General features: G+C 38.5%; 1 non-coding gene across 1 annotated transcript; it reads right to left on the reverse strand.

Annotated features, from left to right (window-relative positions):
• Positions 1-447: 447 nt before the first annotated feature.
• LOC148552891 (small nucleolar RNA R71) lies at positions 448-555 on the reverse strand. Its single transcript, XR_015892548.1, has one exon. It is a non-coding gene; the product is annotated as a small nucleolar RNA R71 (small nucleolar RNA).
• Between the last annotated feature and the right edge of the window lie 17,613 nt (positions 556-18,168).

The raw sequence follows: 18,168 nt of genomic DNA on the forward strand, positions 1-18,168 counted from the left end.
AAAGTACAACTCTCTGGAAAAAATCTGACAGAAATTTTCGAAAAAGAAGGAGACATGGCCGAAAATAATAACAGTGCAAGGAAGATGCTTGGTGACTTTACTGCACCAAATTCCAATTTACATGGAAGAAGCATCTTAATTCCTGCCATCAGAGCAAACAACTTTGAGCTTAAACCTCAATTAGTTTCTCTGATGCAACAGAACTGCAAGCTTCATGGACTTCCATCTGAAGATCCTTTTCAGTTTTTAACTGAATTCTTGCAGATCTGTGATACTGTTAAGACCAATTGGGTTGATCCCGAGGTCTACAGGCTTATGCTTTTCCCATTTGCTGTAAGAGACAGAGCTAGAATATGGTTGAACTCTCAACCTAAGGATAGCCTGAACTCTTGGGATAAGCTGGTCACGGCTTTCTTAGCCAAGTTCTTTCCTCCTCAAAAGCTTAGTAAGCTTAGAGTGGATGTTCAAACCTTCAAACAGAAAGAAGGTGAATCCCTCTATGAAGCTTGGGAGAGATACAAGGAACTGACCAAAAAGTGTCCTTCTGACATGCTTTCAGAATGGACCATCCTGGATATATTCTATGATGGTCTGTCTGAGCTATCAAAGATGTCACTGGACCATTCTGCAGGTGGATCCATTCACCTAAAGAAAACACCTGTAGAAGCTCAAGAACTCATTGACATGGTTGCAAATAACCAGTTCATGTACACTTCTGAAAGGAATCCTGTGAGTAATAGGACGCCTATGAGGAAGGGAGTTCTTGAAATTGATACTCTGAATGCCATATTGGCTCAGAACAAAATATTGACTCAGTAAGTCAATATGATTTCTCAGAGTCTGAATGGATTGAAGGAATCATCTAACAGTACTAAAGAGGCATCTTCTGAAGAAGAAGCTTATGATCCTGAGAACCCTGCAATAATAGAGGTGAATTACATGGGTGAACCCTATGGAAACACCTATAATCCCTCATGGAGGAATCATCCAAATTTCTCATGGAAGGATCAACAAAATCCTCAACAAGGATTTAATAATGGTGGAAGAAACAGGTTTAGCAATAGCAAGCCTTTCCCATCATCCACTCAGCAACAGACAGAAAATTTTGAGCAGAATCTATCTAGCTTAGCAAATATAGTCTCTGATCTATCTAAGGCCACTTTAAAGTTTCATGAATGAAACAAGGTCCTCCATTAGAAATTTGGAGGCACAAGTGGGCTAGCTGAGTAAAAGAGTCACTAAAACTCCTCCTAGTACTCTCCCAAGCAATACAGAAGAGAATCCAAAAAGAGAGTGCATGGCCATTGATTTAACCATCATGGCCGAACCTACAAGGGAGGGAGAGGACGTGAATCCCAGTGAGGAAGACCTCCTGGGACGTCAAGTGATCAACAATTTCTCTCTGAGGAACCAAAGGAATCTGAGGCTCATCTAGAGACCATAGAGATTTCATTAGACCTCCTTATGCCATTCATGAGCTCTGATGAGTATTCTTCTTCTGAAGAGAATGAAGATGTCACTGAAGAGAAAGTTGCCAAGTACCTTGGTGCAATCATGAAGCTGAATGCCAAATTATTTGGTAATGAGACTTGGGAAGATGAACCTCTCTTGCTCATCAATGAACTGAGTGATATGGATCAACTGACATTGCCTCAGAAGAAACAGGATCTTGGAAAGTTCTTATACCTTGTACCATAGGCACTATGACCTTTGAGAAGGCTCTATGTGACCTTGGGTCAGGGATAAACCTCATGCCACTCTCTGTAATGGAGAAACTGGGAATCTTTGAGGTGTAAGCTGCTAGAATCTCATTAGAGATGGCAGATAACTCAAGAAAACAGGCTTATGGACAGGTAGAGGACGTGTTAGTAAAGGTTGAAGGCCTTTACATCCCTGCTGATTTCATAATCCTAGACACTGGGAAGGATGAGGATAAATCCATCATCCTTGGAAGATCCTTCCTAGCCACAGCAAGAGCTGTGATTGATGTAGACAGAGGAGAGTTGGTCCTTCAACTGAATAAGGACAACCTTGTGTTTAAAACTCAAGGATCTCCTTTTGTAACCATGAAGAGGAAGCATGAAAAGCTTCTCTCACTGCAGAGTCAATCAAAGCCCCTACAGTCAAACTCTAAGTTTGGTGTTGGGAGGCCACAACCAAACTCTAAGTTTGGTGTTGAACCCCCACATTCAAACTCTAAGTTTGGTGTTGGAAGTTTCTAACCTTGCTCTAATTATCTGTGAGGCTCCATGAGAGCTCACTGTTAAGCTATTGACATTAAAGAAGTGCTTGTTGGGAGGCAACCCAATGTTATTTAATCATATCTATTTAATTTTCTTTTTGTTATTTCGTGTTTTATTAGGTTGATGATCATTTGGAGTCACAAAAACTACTGAAAAATCAAAAACAGAATGAAAAACAGCATTGAAAATAGTACACCCTGGAGGAGAGCAGTCTGGCATTTAAACGCTAGAAACAAGCATCTGTCTGGCATTTTACGCCAGAAACAAGTATCTGCCTGGCGTTAAACGCCAGAAACAAGCTACATTTGGGCGTTTAACGCCAGAAACAGGCAGCAGTCTGGCGTTAAACGCCAGGATTGCATAGCAAGGGCGTTTTACACGCCTCATTGGAGCAGGGATGTTAAGTCCTTGACCCCACTTGATCTGTGGACCCCACAGGATCCCCACATTCTCTTCTCTCCTCTTCACACCTTTTCATAACTCTCTTCCCTAAATACCCTTCACCAATCTCCTCTATACCTCTTCCACAACCATCATACAACCCACCTACACCCACCCACTCGAATTCAAACCATCACTCCTTCCTTTTCACATATCACACCCCCTTGGCTGAATTCACATATCTCTCTACCTCTCCTCCATTCTTCTTCTTCTTCTACTACTTTCTCTCTTCTTTTGCTTGGGGACGAGCAAACATTTTAAGTTTGGTGTGGTAAAAGGATAGCTTTTTATTTTTCTATAACCATTTATGGCACTTAAGGCCAGAGAAACGTCTAGAAAGAGGAAAGGAAAGGCAATTGCTTCCACCTCTGAGTCATGGGAGATGGAAAGATTCATCTCACAAGCCCATCACTAAGAAAAGGTTGGAGCAAATAAGAGATCATGGACCTCAACAAGAGCATGAGGAAATTCCCCACCATGAAATCCCTGAGATGCCTCAAGGGATGCACTTTCCTCCACAAAAGTATTGGAAGCAAATCAACACCACCCTAGGAAAATTAAGTTCCAACATGGGACAACTAAGGGTGGAGCACCAAGAGCACTCCATCATCCTCCATGAGATTAGAGAAGATCAAAGAGCTATGAGGGAGGAGCAACAAAGGCAAGGAAGAGACATAGAGGAGCTCAAAAGCACCATTGGTTCTTCAAGAAGAGGAAGACGCCACCCTCACTAAGGTGGACTCATTCCTTAATCTCCTTGTCTATTTATTTTACTGTTTTTCGATTTTTGAGCTTTATGTTTATTTATATTTGTGTCTTATTATATGATCATTAGTGTCTAAGTGTCTCTGCCTTAAAGTTATGAATATAAATCCATCGGCTCTCTTGAATAAAAAATGTTTTAATTACAAAAGAACAAGAAGTATAGGGTTTCGAATTCATCCTTGAAACTAGTTTAATTATTTTGATGTGGTGACAATACTTTTTGTTTTCTGAATGAATGCTTGAACAGTGCATATGTCTTTTGAAGTTGTTGTTTATAAATGTTAAATATGTTGGCTCTTGAAAGAATGATGAAAAGGAGAAATGTTATTTGATAATCTGAAAAATCATAAAAATGATTCTTGAAGGAAGAAAAAGCAGTGAATATAAAAGCTTGCAGAAAAAAATAGAAAAGAAAAAAATAGCGAAAAAAAAAGAAAATAGAAAAAAAAAGCAAGCAGAAAAAGCCAAAAGCTCTTTAAACCAAAAGGCAAGAGCAAAAAGCCAATAGCCCTTAAAACCAAAAGGCAAGGGTAATAAAAAGGATCCAAGGCTTTGAGCATCAGTGGATAGGAGGGCATAAAGGAATAAAAATCCTGGCCTAAGCGGCTAAACCAAGCTTTCCCGAACCATGTGCTTGTGGCGTGAAGGTGTCAAGTGAAAACTTGAGACTGAGCGGTTAAAGTCAAGGTCTAAAGCAAAAACAGAGTGTGCTTAAGAACCCTGGACACCTATAATTGGGGACTTTAGCAAAGCTGAGTCACAATCTGAAAAGGTTCACCCAGTTATGTGTCTGTGGCATTTATGTATCCGGTGGTAATACTCGAAAACAAAGTGCTTAGGGCCACGACCAAGACTCATAAAGTAGCTGTGTTCAAGAATCAACATACTGAACTAGGAGAATCAATAACACTATCTGAACTCTGAGTTCCTATAGATGCCAATCATTCTGAACCTCAATGGATAAAGCGAGATGCCAAAAATATTCAAGAGGCAAAAAGCTACAAGTCTTGCTCATCTGATTGGAGCTAAGTTTCATTGATATTTTGGAATTTATAGTATATTCTCTTCTTTTTATGCTATTTGATTTTCAGTTGCTTGCGGACAAGCAACAATTTAAGTTTGGTGTTGTGATGAGCGGATAATTTATACGCTTTTTGGCATTGTTTTTACATAGTTTTCAGTATAATTTAGTTAGTTTTTAGCATATTTTTATTAGTTTTTAATTAAAATTCACATTTCTGGACTTTACTATGAGTTTGTGTGTTTTTCTGTGATTTCAGGTATTTTCTGGCTAAAATTGAGGGAGTTGAGCAAAAATCAGATTCAGAGGTTGAAGAAGGACTACAGATGCTGTTAGATTCTGACCTCCCTGCACTCAAAGTAGATTTCCTGGGAATACAGACCTCCAAATGGCGCGCTCTTAATTGCGTTGGAAAGTAGACATCCAGGGCTTTCCAGCAATATATAATAGTCCATACTTTGCCCGAGTTTAGATGACGCAAACTGGCGTTCAACACCAGTTCCATGCTGCATTCTAGAGTTAAATGCTAGAAACAGGTTGCAAAGTGGAGTTAAACGCCAGAAACAGGTTACAAACTGGCGTTCAACTCCAAGAGAAACCTCAACACGTGTAAAGCTCAATGCTCAGCCCAAGCAAACACCAAGTGGGCCCCGGAAGTGAATTTCTGCATCAATTACTCATTCTGTAAACCCTAGTAACTAGTTTAGTGTAAATAGGACTTTTTACTATTGTATTTACATCTTTGGATTATCTTTAGTTTCATCTTTAGATCACGTTTGGGAGCTGGCCATTCGGCCATGCCTGGACCTTCATCACTTATGTATTTTTAACGGTAGAGTTTCTACACACCATAGATTAAGGTGTGGAGCTCTGCTGTTCCTCATGGATTAATGCAAAGTACTACTGTTTTTCTATTCAATACAAACTTATTCCGCTTCTAAGATATTCATTCGCACTTCAATGTGAATATGATGATTGTGACAATCATCATCATTCCCAACTTATGAACGCGTGCATGACAACCACTTCCGTTCTACCTTAGATTGAATGTGTATCTCTTGGATATCTAATACAGGGGACCGAGTTCGAGATATTAGAATCTTCGTGGTATAAGTTAGAACCCATGGATGGCCATTCCTGAGATCTGAAAAGTCTAAACCTCGTCTGTGGTATTTCGAGTAGGATCTGGGAAGGGATGGCTGTGACGAGCGTCAAACTCGCGAGTGCTGGGCGTAGTGACAGACGCAAAAGGATCAATGGATCCTATTCCAGTATGATCAAGAACCGACAGATGAATAGCCGTGCTGTGACAGAGCATCTTGGACCATTTTCACTGAGAGGATAGGAAGTAGCCATTGACAATGGTGATGCCCAACATACAGCTTGCCATGGAAAGGAGTAGGAATGATTGGATGAAGACAGCAGGAAACCAGAGGTTTAGAGGAATGAAAGCATCTCTATACGCTTATCTGAAATTCTCACCAATGAATTACATAAGTACCTCTATCTTTATTTTACGTTTTATTTATCTTTTTATTATCAATTCACCATAACCATTTGAATCCGCCTGACTGAGATTTACAAGGTGACCATAGCTTGCTTCAGGCCGACAATCTCTGTGGGATCGACCATTACTCACGTAAGGTTTATTACTTGGACGACCCAGTGCACTTGCTGGTTAGTTGTGCGAAGTTGTGATAAAGAGTTGAGATTACAATTGTGCGTACCAAGTTGTTGGCGCCATTGATGATCACAATTTCATGCACCAAGCATCCAGACACACTAAAAGACTGCATGAAAGTTGATCTCATTGACTCTTTGGTAGAGGAGGTCAACATGGCTGAGAGTCTCGAATCAGAGCTGGAAGACATCTTTAAAGATGTTCAGCCAGATTTGGAGGGTTCAGAGGAATTGAAAGAGCCTCTGAGACTTCCTCAGGAAGAGGAGAAACCTCCTAAACCCGAGCTCAAGCCATTACCACTATCCCTGAAATATGCATTTCTGGGAGAAGGTGACACTTTTCTAGTGATCATAAGCTCTGCTTTAAATCCACTGGAAGAGGAAGCACTAATTAAAGTGCTAAGGACACACAAGACAGCTCTTGGGTGGTCCATAAGTGACCTTAAGGGCATAAGCCCAGCTAGATGCATGCACAAAATCCTATTGGAGGATGATGCTAAGCTAGTGGTTCAACCACAGAGGCGGCTAAATCCAGCCATGAAGGAAGTGGTGCAGAAAGAGGCTGGGATTATTTATCCTATTTCTGATAGCCCCTGGGTGAGCCCTGTTCAAGTTGTTCCCAAGAAGGGAGGCATGACAGTGGTTCATAATGAAAAAAATGAACTGGTTCCTACAAGAACAGTTACAGGGTGGCGCATGTATATTGACTACAGAAGGCTCAATACAGCCACCAAAAAGGATCATTTTCCTTTGCCATTCATAGACTAGATGCTAGAGAGACTAGCAGGTCATGAATATTACTGCTTTTTGGATGGCTATTCAGGTTACAACCAAATTGCAGTAGATCCTCAGGACCAAGAGAAAACACCATTCATATGTCATTCTGGAGTATTTGCTTACAGAAGAATGCCTTTTGGTCTATGTAATGCACCTGCAACCTTTCAGAGGTGCATGCTCTCTATCTTCTCTGATATGGTAGAGAAGTTTCTGGAAGTCTTCATGGATGACTTTTCAGTATTTGGAGACTCATTCAGCTCCTGCCTTGACTATTTAGCACGTGTTCTGAAAAGATGCCAAGAGACCAACCTAGTTTTAAACTGGGAAAAATGTCACTTTATGGTGACTGAAGGAATTGTCCTTGGGCATAAAATTTCAAACAAGGGAATAGAGGTAGATCAAGCTAAAGTGGAAGTAATTGAAAAATTACCACCACTTGTTAATGTTAAGGCAATCAGAAGCTTTCTGGGGCATGCAGGATTCTACAGGAGGTTTATAAAGGATTTTTCGAAAATTGCAAAACCCCTGAGCAATCTGCTAGCTGCTGACACGCCATTCATGTTTGACACAGAGTGTCTGCAGGCGTTTGAGACTCTGAAAGCTAAGCTGGTCACAGCACCAGTTATTTCTGCACCAGACTGGACTTTACCATTTGAACTAATGTGTGATGCCAGTGACTACGCCATTGGTGCAGTACTGGGGCAGAGGCATGACAAGCTTCTGCATGTCATTTATTATGCTAGCCGTGTTTTAAATGATGCCCAGAAAAATTACACAACCACAGAAAAAGAATTACTTGCAGTGGTTTATGCCATTGACAAGTTTAGATCATACTTAGTAGGATCAAAAGCGATTGTGTACACTGACCATGCTGCTCTTAAATATCTACTCACTAAGCAGGATTCAAAACCCAGGCTCATAAGATGGGTGTTGCTTCTGCAAGAGTTTGATATAGAAATAAGAGATAGAAAAGGGACAGAGAACCAAGTGGCTGATCATCTATCCCGGATAGAACCAGCAGAAGGGGAGTTTCCCCCCTCTATTGAGATCTTTGAGACCTTTCCGGATGAGCATTTGTTTGCCATTCAAAAAACACCATGGTTTGCAGACATTGCAAACTATAAAGCTGCAAGGTTCATACCCAAGGAGTACAGCAGGCAACAAAAGAAAAAATTAATTACTGATGCAAAGTACTACTTGTGGGATGAACCCTATCTCTTTAAGAGATGTGCAGACGGAATAATCCGTAGGTGTGTGCCTAGAGAAGAAGCACAAAGGATCTTATGACATTGCCATGGATCACAATATGGAGGCCATTTCGGAGGTGAGCGAACAGCCACCAAGGTCCTCCAATGTGGCTTCTACTGGCCTACACTCTATAGGGATTCCCGAGAGTTTGTACGTAACTGTGACAGTTGCCAAAGAGCTGGTAATCTGCCTCATGGTTACGCATGCCTCAACAGGGAATCTTGGAGATTGAGTTGTTTGATGTATGGGGAATTGACTTCATGGGACCTTTCCTACCATCATACTCAAACACTTATATTTTGGTGGCAGTCGACTATGTATCAAAATGGGTAGAGGCCGTTGTCACACCCACCAATGATACTAAAACAGTGCTGAAGTTCCTCCAAAAACATATCTTCAGCAGGTTTGGTGTCCCTAGACTACTAATCAGTGATGGGGGCACTCACTTCTGCAACAAACAACTTTACTCTGCCATGGTCCGGTATGGGATTTGCCACAAGATGGGGACTCTATATCATCCACAGACAAATGGGCAAGCTGAAGTTTCTAACAGAGAACTAAAAAGAGTCCTGGAACGGACTATAAGTACCCGTAGAAAGGATTGGGCAAGAAGCTTTGATGATGCTCTATGGCCTTATAGAACAGCATTCAAGACTTCTATAGGGACCTCTCCATACCAGCTTGTGTATGGTAAGGCCTGTCATCTGCCCGTGGAACTGGAACATAAGGCCTACTGGGCAACCAGATTCCTAAACTTTGATGCCAAATTAGTTGGAGAAAAAAGATTGCTCCAGCTGAATGAGCTAGAGGAATTCAGATTCACTGCTTTCGAAAATGCCAAGCTTTATAAAGAGAAATAAAAAAGGTGGCATGACAGAAAGCTGTCATCTAGAGTCTTTGAACTAGGACAAAAGGTTCTGTTATTTAACTCTAGGCTCAGGCTATTTCCCGGGAAACTGAAATCCCGGTGGAGGGGACCATATGTGATTACAAGTGTATCACCATATGGTTAAGTGGAGCTTCAAGACATTGATTCTGATAAGAAGTTCATTGTTAATGGACAGAGAATCAAGCACTATCTTGAAGGCAATGTTGAGCAAGAGTGCTCAAGGCTAAGGCTAGATTAAAAGCTCAGCAAGGTCCAGCTAAAGACAATAAAGAAGCGCTTGCTAGGAGGCAACCCAGCCATCAACAAAACTTTTTCTGTTATTTTATTTTATTTTATTCTTCATTTTATTTATTTTTAAAATATATGAGCTTAATATTAATAAGGTAAAGAATCAATTGCATAAATCCATAGGGTTACAAAAGAATTTAGAGCACAAAACAGGAAAAAAGAGCTCACTGGCAAGAAAACGCCAGTAAGAGGCAAAATTGGGCGTTAAACGCCCAAAAGAAGCATCTACTGGGCGTTTAATGCTAGTAAAGATAGCCATCTGGGCGTTAAACGCCAGAAAGAAGCAGCTTCTGGGCGTTTAACGCCAGATTTACAGCATCCTGGGTGTTCAGAAAAACGCCCAGTGACAAAGGGGTTTCTGGCGTTTAACGCCAGCTAGAAGCAACAGCTGGGCGTTAAATGCCCAAAACAAGCACCAACTGGGCGTTAAACGCCCAAAACATGCAGCAGTTGGGCGTTTAACGCCGGGATTGTGGGGAGTAGGCAATTTCGTTTTCAATTCAAATTTTTTCCATTTTTTATGTTTCAATTCATGATTTCTTGCACAAACATGTTACAAATCCTAATTTTTCAAATCCTTTTTCAAAAGATATCAAATGTATCTTAATTCATAAAACCTTTTTCTTAACCCTCTTCAAATTATTTTCAAATCCTTTTCAAACCAAATCTACCTCTTTTCCTTCTAAAATCTTTTCAACTCATCAATATCTTTTTCAAATCTTCACATCATCTTTTTCAAAATCCAGATTTATCTTTTTCAAATATCTTTCATATCTTTTCAATTTTAAATCACATCTTTTCCTATCATACTTATCTTTTCCAAATCACTTTTTCTATCATATCCTTTTCAAATAATTTCCGAAACCCACCCCCCTTCCCTTTAAATTTTGGTTCGGCCTCTCCTCCACAAGTTGCGCTTGGCTCTCCCTCTTTCCCTCTCCTTTCCTTTCTTTTGCTTGAGGACAAGTAAACCTCTATGTTTGGTGTGTTTATCCGTGATCACTAAACCAATACCCACTAAGATCATGGCTCCTAAGGGAAAACAAACCGACTCAAGAGGCAAGAAAAAGAATATTCTAAAACCACTTTGGAATCAAGGGAAGTTCATAACCAAAGAACATTCAGACCATTTTTACAAAATAATGAGTCTAAGGTCAGTGATCCCGGAAGTTAAATTCGATCTGAAAGAAGATGAATATCCAGAGATCCAAGAGCAAATCCGAAACAGGAGCTGGGAAGTCCTAGCTAATCCTGAAACAAAGGTGGGAAGAAACATGGTTCAAGAATTCTACGCTAATCTGTGGTAGACGGACAGGCAGAGAATAGCTGGAACCGCATTCTATGACTATAGAACTCTAGTTAGAGGGAAGATTGTTCACACCCACCTTGACAAAATAAGGGAGATCTTCAAGCTGGCTCAACTGCAAGATGACCCAGATTCCTTCAATAGGAGAATGATGAGATCAAACCTAAGCTTGGACAAAATCCTAGAGGACATATGCCTCCCTGGAGCTAAATGGACAACCAACACAAAGGGTGCCCCAAACCAACTCAAAAGAGGAGATCTCAAACCAGTCGCCAGAGGCTGGCTGGACTTCATTGGGCGCTCTATTCTGCCCACTAGCAACTGCTCTGAAGTCACCATCAGAAGAGCAGTGATGATTCATTGCATTATGCTGGAAAAAGAAGTGGAAGTTCATCAGCTGATTGCTTGTGAGCTTTACAAAATTGCAAACAAGAACTCCAAAGATGCCAAATTGGCCTATCCAAGCTTAGTTTCTCTGTTATGTAAAGATGCTGGGATAAAGATGGAGTAGATAAGTATATCTCAGTTGAGCAACCAATCACCAAAAAGTCTATGGAAGGACAACAAGTGCAGGACGACCCCATCAAGAGAAAAGCAGAGGAGTTCCTCCCGGAAATCCCTCAAATTGAATACTGGAAGCGCCTAGAAGCATCTGTCACCAAGTTGCAAGAAGCTGTGGATCAACTGAAGGAAGAACAGCAAAATCAAAACAGCATGCTCTGCAAATTACTTAGAGAACAAGAAGAGCAAGGGCGTGAACTGAAGGAATTAAAGCGTCAGAAACTATCTCTTGAAGGGCCAAGCACTCCACAGACTAAAGAGGCATCCACCTCCCAAATTCAAGGTTGTTGAGTTCTAATCTTAGCCTTAACTCTGTGATAATTGTTCTTGTTTGAGTTTTACCCTAGAAGTTATGTATGAGTAGTAGTAATTAGTATCTATATTTTGATTTTATCTCCAATTAAGCTATAATTTATTTTTCTCATCATCATTAAACATGAATAAAATAGCAGATTTTCTTTAGAATAAAGAGACAATATTTTTCGAGTTTTTAATAAGAAAAATTCTAATTATTTACATGTGGTGGCAATGCTTTTTATCTTATGAATGAATGCTTGAACAGTGCATATGTCTTCTGAATTTGATATTTATGAATGTTAAATATGTTGGCTCTTGAAAGAATGATGAAAAAGGAGAAATGTTATCTGATAATCTGAAAAATCATAAAAAATGATTCTTGAAGCAAGAAAAAGCAGTGAATACAAAAGCTTGCAGAAAAAAATGGCGAAAATAAAAGAAGAAGAAAAAGAAAAAGAGAAGGCAAGCAGAAAAAGCCAATAGCCCTTAAAACCAAAAGGCAAGGGTAATAAAAAGGATCCAAGGCTTTGAGCATCAGTGATAGGAGGGCCTAAAGGAATCAAATCCTGGCCTACGCGGCTAAACCAAGCTGTCCCTAACCATATGCTTGTGGCGTGAAGGTGTCAAGTGAAAACTTGAGACTGAGTGGTTAAAGTCAAGGTCCAAAAGCAAAAAGAAGAGTGTGCTTAAGAACCCTGGACACCTCTAACTGGGGACTTTAGCAAAGCTGAGTCACAATCTAAAAAGGTTCACCCAATTATGTGTCTGTGGCATTTATGTATCTGGTGGTAATACTGAAAAACAAAGTGCTTAGGGCCACGGCCAAGACTCATAAAGTAGCTGTGTTCAAGAATCAACATATTGAACTAGGAGAATCAATAACACTATCTGAATTCTAAGTTCCTATAGAAGCCAATCATTCTGAGCTTCAATGGATAAAGTGAGATGCCAAAACTGTTCGGAAGCAAAAAGCTACTAGTCCCGCTCATCTAATTAGAATATGAGCTTCCCTCAAAAAACTCTGAGATATTATTGCTTCTTGACTTATTTGTATTCTATTTTATTTGTCTAGTTGCTTGGGGACAAGCAACAGTTTAAGTTTGGTGTTGTGATGAGCGGATATTTTATACGCTTTTTGGGGTTAATTTCATGTAGTTTTTAGTATGTTTTAGTTAGTTTTTAGTATATTTTCATTAGTTTCTAGGAAAATTTCATATTTCTGGACTTTACTATGAATAAGTATCTCTTGGATTCCTTAATCAGAATCTTCGTGGTATAAGCTAGAATCCATTGGCAGCATTCTTGAGAATCCGGAAAGTCTAAACCTTGTCTGTGGTATTCCGAGTAGGATTCAGGGATTGAATGACTGTGACGAGCTTCAAACTCACAAAGGTTGGGCGTAGTGACAGACGCAAAAGGACCAACGGATCCTATTCCACCATGAGTGAGAACCAACGATGATTAGCCGTGCGGTGACAGCGCACCTGGACCATTTTCATTGAGAGGACAGATGGTAGCCATTGACAACGGTGATCCACAAACACACAGCTTGCCATAGAAGGAACCTTGCATGCGTGAAGAAGAAGACAGGGGGAAAGCAGAGATTCAGAAGACAAAGCATCTCCAAAACTCTAACATATTCTCCATTACTGCATAACAAGTATTTAATTCATGCTCTTTTATTTTTCGCAACCCAAACTGATAATTACAATTGATATCCTGACTAAGAATTACAAGATAACCATAGATTGCTTCAAACCAACAATCTCCGTGGGATTCGACCCTTACTCACGTAAGGTATTACTTAGACGACCCAGTGCACTTGCTGGTTAGTGGTACGAGTTGTGAAAAGTGTGATTTACAATTCGTGCACCAATCCTCCTGCGGGCTCCCATTGAACTGAAAATTTTGCTGAACCAATGTAACAAGCTGCAGCTTCATTTCAAAATTGTTGGCATTGACAGTAAGCGTTACAATGCTGCTTCCACAACTCCCTAGTTTAGGAGTAGTGAAAGAACCAAGAATTCTCCTAGGTGGAGGAATATTGGCATTGTTGTTTTCTACCATATCTTGTCCAGAAAACTCTTTTTCAACCACTTCTTCAATATCTTCTTCAACTCTTTGATTCTTGGATTGCTGCTCTGCCGCCATAGAGTTCTTTCAATCTTAGGATCATACTGAAGCGGTTCTTTATCCTTGTTATTCTGCATAGACAAAAACAATAAGAGAATTAAATTGGAACTGCCTTCACCATATGAACAGAATTCCCAGGGGGAAATTAAATGGAATAGTAAATAAAAAAATAAAAAGGTCTAATCTAGGTAATCAATTGATCGTTAGTTTGTTAACCATAATTAATCCCCGGAAACGGTGCCAAAAACTTGATGCTGATTTTACAAATCACAAAACACTGGCAAGTACACCTGGTGGTATTAAGTAACAAGTCATGGTGAGTGAGTGTCGATCCCACGAGGATTAACAGATTAAGCAATCAAAATCAACCAATTAATCTAGTCAAACAATCAAATTAGGGTCTTGAAAGGCTTTACGCATAAACAGAAATTAAACGAAAGAAAATAGTGAGTGTGAGAAATAATATGAATTAAAGAGTTAAAGTTTCAGAGATGTTGAAACTTTCAGATTAATACTTTTCACTTTCTACCTTGATCATGCAAAAATACTTTTATGGCAAACCATTAGTAATCAAACCCCAATCTCTTGGTGATTTAATTTCTCTTTAACATAATTAATCGCTAATCCTTTAGTCAATTACTTAAGAACAGAGTTGAAGAACATTTACTAATTTATAAAGCCACACAATTCATAAGAATCTCCCCCAATTGATTTTATGTCACTTATCAATCCAGTTTCAAAACTTCAGAATTATGAGAATTAGTTTTCAAGCTTAATTCAATTAATCAACTTTTCCAAGAAGTTAAAAGAATTCAAATCAGAGAGGAATTATTTCCCAACACATTCAAACCCTTTAAGAATAAGAATGAAAACCTATTCTTGAAAAGAAATCAATGCATTAATCAAAGACGTAAAAAGCTAGAATATTAATCCATGGAATCAACAGAGTTCCTAACTTTAATCAAGGAGAATTAGAAACTCATGTTCTTTAGAGAGTCCTTAAGAAAAATAAAGCGGCCGAAGAAGAGAGATCCTTTCAGAGAGTCTCTCTCTACCTTAAATACTAACCCTAATTTAAATTCAAATTCAAATTAAAATAGAATAAAAATCAAAATAGAATAAAATCTATGTAATTAATGATTTCCTCTAGCATAACTTCCAATCTTTATCTCCTTGCAATCTTCAATTATTGTCATCTTCAACGGGCTGTGATTGATCTTTCAGAAGGTTGAGAAATTGGAGGAAGGCTGGTCTAGAATTGAAATCGTGAGAGAAGCACCAAAGCCCAAGTAGTACGTGGCTTGTACCACGTTATACATGAAGTAAATTTTGGCTTGGAACACAATTTTTTGGGCTAACGTACAACGTGAAATAGGCTACGTTGTACGTGAGCCAATTTTCTTCAATTATGGCCTTCCCAATCGCTCTTCACGTTATTGATGATCAAAATTTTGACGGTTTAGAATTCACAAATGAATTCTCGTTACAAGTATAGTTCCTTAACCAATCAATAATCCTTTCATACAAAAATTTGTTTGTCACTAGTACAAACCCCTAAAATTTATAAACCAAAATATTGAACCTCGGGTCGTTCTCCCTAGGAATTGCAATGAAGTGTCTTGTTATTGGTTATGAAGTTTGTTTTGGTTTTTTGAGATTTTAGACAAGAAATATAAATGGCAATGAAAATAAACTAACAACTAGAAAAGCTCTTGGCAAGGTTGTGAGAATTAGAAGTCCTATCCTTGTTATCCTCCTCAATTATGACCACAAATTGCCCGTTGCTACCACTTAGTTAACCTCTAATCATGGAGGAAAGTCAAGTGGATGAATCAACTTGATTCCACAAGTCCTAGACAACTCCCAAGGGAAAGACTAGCTTTAGTGGTATCCAAATCAATTAGCAACTTCTAATTATCAATCAACAAAGGAATTAGATAACTCAAGCGTCACTAATTACTCTACCTAGGCCAAGAGGAACAAATCTATACTAAAATCCAACCAAGAATTTTATCAAACACTTGGACGGCACAAAAGAAAAGCATAGTAAATTGACAACTAGAATGAAATCTAACAACAATTGAATGTAAGAAATCAACAACAATTAAAGAAAACAAGATCTACATGAATTACCTCAAATTGCATTAAAAGAAAACAGAATGAACAAAAGTAGATCTACAAACAAAGCAGAAGAAATTATAACAAACAATAGAAGAATGATGAATGTAACAACAAAGAATTAAGAAGATGAAGTAGAAGAGAGCATGAATTAAAACCTAGATCTAAGAACTAAACCTAATCCTAATCCTAATCCTAGATAGAAGGGAGAGCTTCTCTCTCTAAAACTAAAATAAACTAGCCTAAAAAGTGTGTGTATGATATCTATGATGCTTTCCCCCTCATTCCTTGGTCTCTTTAGCTTTTTCCCACCAAAAACTCAGCTCCAAATGGGGCTAGAAACCCTCCAAAATTGCCAGGCACGTGTTCTTCTTTAAAAATCACGTGTGGCCATCAGCGCATACGCGCACAGTGCGCATGCGCGTCCCTGGAGAATTTCGCGATCTGCGCGTAAGCGCATAGTGCGCGCGCACCCACGGGCTTTTCCAAATTTTTGGCTTTTCATGATTTCTCCACTTTGTATGCTTTCCTTTCACTCCTTTGATCCCTTCCTAACCCTTTTCAACCTGAAATCACTAGCAAACACATCAAGAAAGCTAGAGGAAATAAAAGGTGGATTAAAACTATCAAATTAAAGGTATAAAAAGCATATTTTCACATCTAAGCACAAATACAGAGACAATCACAAAAATCATGCTATTTTATTAAATAAATGTGAGGAAAGGATATCAAAATGTCTAAATTTAACACAAGATAAACCCTACAAAGGGGGTTTATCAACCTTCCCACACTTAAACCAAGCATGTTCTCATGCTTAACCAAGGATGAAGAAAAGGGTACGGCATTTATTCAATGCAACTAAACTATCTAAATGCAACCTATCTAAGTACAACTAACTATATGAATGCATGTGCTTGGTCAACACACATCAACTTCCAAGAGAATATATTTAAGCACAAAGGGCTCAAACAATGGAAATCAAATCCAACCCACAATTGCATTGAATTATCAAAATAATTTACAAACTTGCATGAATATAGGTGATAGTGGTGAATACATGTAATTGAACAATCGAACCCTCACCGGATGTGTGTCCGCTCTATTTCACTCAAGTGTTTAGGGGTTGATTCACTCAATTCCCTCCTAATCATGCTTTCCAAAATTTTTTCTTCATCTAACAATCAACAATCATTCAATGCATGCATACAAATATCATGAGATCTTTTCCATAAGGTTGTAATGGGCTAGGGTCAAGGTAGGATCATATATGGATAAGTGTACTAGAATTTGAATCTTTGATTAGTCTAGACCTTCCCACCTAACCTATATAATGATCTATACAATTAAGTACTAATCTAACTACCCATCCTCCTCACTTTTTACATATTCATGCATTTTCCTTTTTATTACAACACATATGCATTGATCTTTATTGAGCTCCACTTTGGGGCATTTTGTCCCCTTTTTATTTCTTTCTTTTTCTATATATATATTTTTTCTTTTTCATATATTTTTCTTTTTCTTTTTCTTTTGTCTTTCTCATTTTTTTTATATACAAGAACATCAATGCATAAGGTCTATACATTTAATCAATACATGAGTGTACACCCAATTCTCAAATATAGAAATACAAAACATCCTTTTATCCCAACTAATGTTCCCAATCTCCCCAAACTTGAATATAAAATACTCTCACTAGCCTAAGCTAATCAAAGATCCAAACAAGGGACTTTTATTATTTTTCCACTTTAGGCTTGTAATGTGCTAAATTGAAGAACAATTGGGTTAAGCGTAGGCTCAAAATTGGTTAACAATGGAGAGTAAAAAGGTAGGTTATTTGGGTAAGTGAGCTAAATGAAACGATGGCCTCAATCATATAAATGCATGAATACAAGGAATAATTGGACATATAGAATTAAGAAAATCAAGGATCACAATCATAGTAAGAGAATAATTTCACACAAGAAGGAAAATAAGTGGTTATAAAATGTAACCACACCAATAGGCTCAAAACTCACATTCTTGTGTTCTCAGCTCAAAACATGATCCACAAAAGTATGAATTCAAGCAAGTTCCACAAAAAATTTTCCAATCAATTGGGGTGGTGCCCTCCAGATAAATTCTTTGGAAAAATTTATTGTTTTGACTAAGCTTATTCTAAATGCAATGTTGTGATTAAGAAATTCTAACATTCATTAGTTTACCCTTTTTTCTAATCAAAACACATTCTTTTATGCACAAAGGGTTTAACTAAGTTTTTCACCAATCCAAAACATTTTCCAAATCACAACCACAATGCTAAAATGCAATATATACAATAAAAGTGTGCAACAACCAAAATAAAAGTATCCACAATAGCAAAAAAGAAGAATATATAAAATAATCCCAAAATAGTGCAAAA

This window comes from Arachis ipaensis, chromosome B7 (genome assembly GCF_059453495.1).
Source record: "Arachis ipaensis isolate K30076 ecotype BB chromosome B7, ASM5945349v1, whole genome shotgun sequence".
NCBI classification, from domain to species: Eukaryota; Viridiplantae; Streptophyta; class Magnoliopsida; order Fabales; family Fabaceae; genus Arachis; species Arachis ipaensis.